This window comes from Myotis daubentonii, chromosome 11, assembly GCF_963259705.1.
Source record: "Myotis daubentonii chromosome 11, mMyoDau2.1, whole genome shotgun sequence".
Lineage (NCBI taxonomy): Eukaryota > Metazoa > Chordata > Mammalia > Chiroptera > Vespertilionidae > Myotis > Myotis daubentonii.
The window spans coordinates 55,201,240-55,207,107 of NC_081850.1; the positions used below are offsets into that span (position 1 = coordinate 55,201,240).

The window sequence follows — 5,868 nt, forward strand, 5'->3', positions numbered from 1 at the left end:
CAGCAGCCCCGGAGGGAAGCGCGCCTGCGCGATTTGGGGGCGGAGGGAGGGGCGGCGGCGGAGTCTGCGCGCTGGCGGGGACCGGGAATAGCTGCCGGTTTATAAACCGGGGGAAAGCGGGGCGAGATCGTTTTCTTCGGGACTTGGTCATCTTTAAAGTAACAGTTTCGCTTGGTGGTTTAGAATCTAGGCTTTGGAGTCAGACCTAGGTTAAGTCCTACTCTGACACCATCTGCGTGATCTTGAACAAGTTATTTAACCTGAATTCAGTAGTAACCCCTTCCCGGTTGTTGGGAAGATTAGATGTAGACTTTCAACACAATGCCTGGCACAGTAAGCTTCCCAAAATGATAGCAGCTGGTAGTAATAATGTGTCAATCAACAGAGACCCAGAGATGATGGATCTGGCTTTCCTTTGGACAGAGCCTTAGGTTTGAGAGGAGAACACCTGCGTTCAAACGCTCACTTGCTGTGTGAGCTCAGGCAAAGGCAGCTCCTGGTACCAAGGTTGGTATACGAGGTGTACCGGTTAATAATGCGGATTTTTTCAATAGATGGAGTTACACAGATGTTGATATATATGCGATTTGATATGTATGCTATTTTGTTGTATTGCTCCTTCAGGTTACCACTTGTTCTGACCGATGGCATACGCACTTTCTGAGCTGCACTTCAAAACGTACCAAGAAGTGGAAAATTGGGTCTCTGAATGGTTTGCCTCAAAACAAGAAAAGTTCTATTGGGATGGTATCCACAAATTACCTGAAAGATGGGGGAAATGTGTAGCTAGTGATGGACATTACTTTGAATAAAGCACTTTTGATGTTTCTCTTGAAATTATCGTGTTTTCTTTGATTACAAAATCCACATTATGGTTAATAATGTGGATTAATTATTAACCAGTTAATAATGTGGATTATTAACCAATATTGCAGATTAGTTATTAACCGGTTAATAATATGGATTAGCTATCAACTGGTTAAAATGCAGATTACTTATTAACTGGTTAATAATACGGATTTTGTAATCCAAAGAAAACACAATTTCAAGAGAAAAATCAACAGTGCTTTATTCAAAGTAATGTCCATCGCTAGCTACACATTTCCCTCATCTTTCAGGTAATTTGTGGATACTGTTCCATTAGAACTTTTCTTGTTTTGAGGCAAACCATTCAGAGACCCAATTTTCCACTTCATACGTTTTGAAGTGCTGCTCAGAAAGTGTGTGTGCCATCGATCAGAACAAGTGGTAATCTGAAGGAGCAAGGTCTGGTGAATATGGCTGGTGTGTTAATACTAATGTATATTCTGAAGAACCTATATAAAGCAGATAAATGTTCAGATCTACTGGTTGAACTGGAGATAGAAATGTCAAGCCATTCTTATTGCCTTTCCCCTCAGATCCCTCTTTCTCCCTCACTATCTTGTCCAGGTGATAAAATCTCAAATTATATGTAACACCAAAAGCACAGGCAAGGAAATAAAAAATTCTATAAGCTGGCTAAGTTGAAAACGTGGGCATTAAAGAACACTATCAAGAATGTGAAAAGGCAACTTACAAATGGCAGAAATATTTGCAAATCATATATCTGAAAAGGGGCTAGTATTCAGAATATACAGGGTGTCCCCAAAAATGTATACACACTTTGAATGATTACCAAGTCAGTGTTTATTAACATTTAATTTTCAAAATTAAGTAAGTTATCAGCTGTTAAAGGATATATATATTTTGGGGGGGGACACTCTATATAAATAACTGTTACAATCCACTAACAAAAAGGCAAATAGCCCAGTTTTTAAACAAGCAAAGGGCTTAAGTAGACATTTTTCTAAAGAAGATATACAAATAACCGATGAATACATAAAAAGATACTCATCTTAGTTATTAGGGAAGTACAAATCAAAAGCACAATGAGAAACCACTTTACACCCAATAAGATGACTAGAACTAAGAAAAACAAAATAGTAAGTTGACAAAGATGTGGACAAATTGGAACCCTCACGCATTGTGGGAGGGAATATAAAATGCTGCTATATAAAACAGTTTGGCTATTCTTCAAAAATGTTAAACATAGAAATACCATATGAGTCAGCAATTCCACAACTGGGTATAAACCCAAAAGAATTGACAACAGAGTTCAAACAAAAAACAAAAGTTTGAAATTACCCTAATATCTATCAAATGGTGGATGGATAAACAACATGTGGTATATCCATGCAAAGGAATATTATTCAGCCATAAAAGGAAGAAAGTACGATATATGTTAGAACATGGATAACCCTTGAAAACGTTATGCATTCCTTTTATATGAACTATATGAATAAGCAAACTCATAGTGACAGAAAGCCAATTAGTGATTGCCAGGGGCTGAGGGAAGAGGGGACTGGGGAATGACTGCCTATGAATATAGGTTTTCTTTTGTGGGTAATGAAATGTTCTGGAGCTAGATAGTGGTGAATGGGCCCAGGCGATCAGTGGAAGTTAGTGAACCTGGTCAGGTGTGGGACTTGAGCAAACTGGAGTGAGGACACCTCTTAAAAGAGTCAGCTACTACACAGACCCCATGGGTAGTTGTCAAGACAGCATTTGGGCCCACTATTGCCAGATTGCCCAATGCTTCCAGAAACGTAACTGCTTCTCAAACGGTAAGCACATACGAGTCCCCTGGTGAGCTTGTTAAACCGCAGATTCTGATTCAGTAGGTCTGTGGTGGGACCTCAAGAATGTGCATTGCTAACAAGCCCCCAGGTATGCTATAGCTCCACTAACCACAATGAATAGTAAGGGTCCCCGCTCACAGGTTCTCAAACTTGGCAGCACACTGGCAGCATCCAAGGAGTTGAGCCAGTGCATGCTTAGGCCCTACCCCCAGAGAGATTCCGATATCATTGGTCCGGGATGGGATCTGGGTGTCGGAATTCTGTAAAGCACCCTCCCTACCCTCACCCCTTTACCCCTACATACTTCTAACGGGCACCAAGTTTGAGAGCCAGAACCCCATGTGACCCTTTTAGACTCTATACAGCTCTAAGAGTCTCTGGGGGCTATGCAGTATTTCTAAAGAACAAGGTAACAGTTCTTCCCCAAAGTAACCTTTTGAGAATAATCAGCCCCAAGAGCCTCCTCCCCAACAAAGCACAGCTGAGATGCTGTACAAGCCCTGGCGTTTCGTAACTCTTGACAACCTGCTGGGTCTCCTCTTACAGGTAACTCCCTCTCCTGGCTTCCTGGCCTTTGTTAGAAAGTTTCATGTAACTGGGTCTGAATTGTTAGCTGACGCCTCAGCCAAGCAAAAACCTTTAGAGAAAGGAAAAAGAGTGCATGTCCCGATCTGTACCTCTCACAGGGTGACAGAGGCTGTGGGGCTTGCCCAGAGGGCAGCAGCATGAGTCATCTCCATGAGGGCACAAAAGGAAAACAGGCAAGGAGAATGGGCCAATGGATGCGTTCTTGCCTCTCCCCATTTACAGTCTCGGGGAAAACCTGTGACTACATCTATCTTCCTGCTTTGTACCTCTCTCATCTCCCAGACCAACTGTGATCCTGGCTGAAAGAGGGGTGCTTAACAAAGCACAGAAAGAATGGAAAGCCCGGACCCAAGCGTGAGGAGCAGCAGGTAGGTAAGAATGGAAGCCAGGAAGGGGAAAGAGAAACTTGGCAGTGTTTCCTGACAGGCCTCCTGTCTAAGAGCATTACTGGGGTTATTCATGCCGAGATGACAGGATGTGAACATATTTGTCTTTATTATCTAGTAAATAGCACATGTGTGTGGCTTTCTTTTTTATTTCCATTTTCACCCTGATTCCCTGGGGCTGTCCCCCTTAATGTGGTCACTTTGAACATAGTTGGCATCAGTTCATAATAGGAGAACATCTGGTGAGAAGGAGCACGCCACGGGGGAAACTGTCTGGGACGAGGATGCAGAAACACAGAAATTAGTCTGATCCTGTTGACTTAAGCTGTATTGATTTAGTAATCCAGGAAATGCAGTCTCTTTTTGCTGTGATTGACCAGGCAAACACTCCTGGAGAAACTTAGATTTCAGTCTCCGTGAACCAAAAGATAAAGGGATTAAGGAAAAAAACATCATATTGGAAATTTGATCAATAAAATGTCTGCGTGTGTGCAAAGGGATTTAGGAAGCATCTTAAAGACTCACAAGAACTTTCTCTCCAAAAGCCATAAGGGGTGGGAGGGTCCAAATGATTCAACTAAGGACAGGGCCTAGAAAAAATGACTGTCAGCACTGGAACCCAAAACCCTTTGTCACTCCTGGATCTCCCATACTCTGCATTCCCCAGATCATAAATACAGCCCAGGGGACCTTGTTTCTTACTGCCTCTTCCGAGAAGCCTGCCCTGACTTCCTCCTCTGGCTGCCTATGAACCTCATGTGCTGGTGCTGTGGCATTTACCACACCTGCTATCCTTACTAGATTCTCAGGTCCTTGAGAACTGGGACCATCTGATTTATCTCAAATCTCTGGGACTTAGCACAATGTCTGGCACAGAGTAGCTGTTCAGTAAATGTCCATGGAATTAAATAGAATGATAATACTGACCAAGCCTAGTTAGATGTTTCGCCAGCACTGAAAATTCAAGGTCCAAAGCTGAACCCTACAGCCACCTTGGTTCTGCTTATACACCTGCAGTGGTAAAGAATACTCCAGAACAGCCTATTCCACTGCTGTCTAGCTTTAGCCATTACTTACTGCACTAACAATAGTAACAATAATAATAACAAACACTTACATTGTGCTCGTGGTTTTGAAAGCATTTTAAATGTATTTAATTTTTATAACTACTTAATGAGTATTTTCACTCATCTCAGTTTATAGATGAGACAACGAAGGCATGGAGATGTTAAGTAACCTGTTCAAGGCGACAAGAATGAAAGCAGTATCTGAGCTGAGGGAGGTGTTCTTCTCACTGTTTTGGGCTGTTTGGACCATATCTGGAGCCTGTGCCCACTTCTGGACACCACCAAGGGAATTTGAGCCAGGGCGTGGCCAGATTAGAGGGAAGGGCTAGGAACCCTATCATGGAAGAAATGCTGAGAGGGAGGCCAAGGCAGAAGGTTCGTGATCAAGGTGCCAATCTCCAAAGGACTTCTGGGGCGGCGGGCACAGAGGTGGGCTGCAGCCTTTGTGTTCTCACTGAGCTGGAGATTCACGGCGGTCTCACTGGGCAGGGTTTCGTCTCCCTTCAGATCACCAGGCCCAGGTCTGCGCTCACGGCCTTCTCTCGTGGCCCCACGTCTCTCCGGAGTTGAAGACAGAAGTGGCAACAGGATGAGAGTCTGACCCAAGGTCCACGCTTCTGGGACAGGAATGCACCAGAGACCCTGCAGGGAAGCAAATTCAAGTTGTCATGGGGCCCACGCTTGCAATGAAAACAAGTGAAGCTGGTTGGGCACTGGCCTTTTAAATGTACAGAAATAGTTTCACTTCCACAGATAAATATGTTGAGCCTATTTTCCTTACAACAAACGACTTGGTCTTTTATTTTTCCTTTTTGACAAAGACGTAATAAGAAAAATGTTTTTACTTTTGTTTTTATAATAAAATAAATAAACACAGCATATGTGCAATGAGAAATGGTGTCACCAGTCATCCTTGTTGCCGGGGCAACAATAGGGAGCTGAGGAGGCAGCTGTGACTGGGCTGAGGCAGGTCCAATGAGGCTAAGCCTTCCGTTTTGTTAGAGGAGCAGCTAGAAATCTGGGTTTTTATATAAAACCTTCCAATTTCTAAAGGTTAACACTGATGCTCAAAAAACAACATGCAAGCTTTACTGAAATCCCTCTACACCATCTCTGTTGTGTGATCTTCCTAGCTCTCCTTGCTTATCCCTGGGATTGGAGCTCACA

The 5,868-nt window shown here is 43.1% G+C and overlaps 1 long non-coding RNA gene across 1 annotated transcript; it reads left to right on the top strand.

Annotated features, from left to right (window-relative positions):
• Positions 1-87: 87 nt before the first annotated feature.
• Positions 88-5,578, top strand: LOC132212177 (uncharacterized). Its single transcript, XR_009447676.1, has 3 exons — positions 88-507; positions 3,531-3,620; positions 4,831-5,578. It is a non-coding gene; the product is annotated as an uncharacterized LOC132212177 (long non-coding RNA).
• Positions 5,579-5,868: the final 290 nt, after the last annotated feature.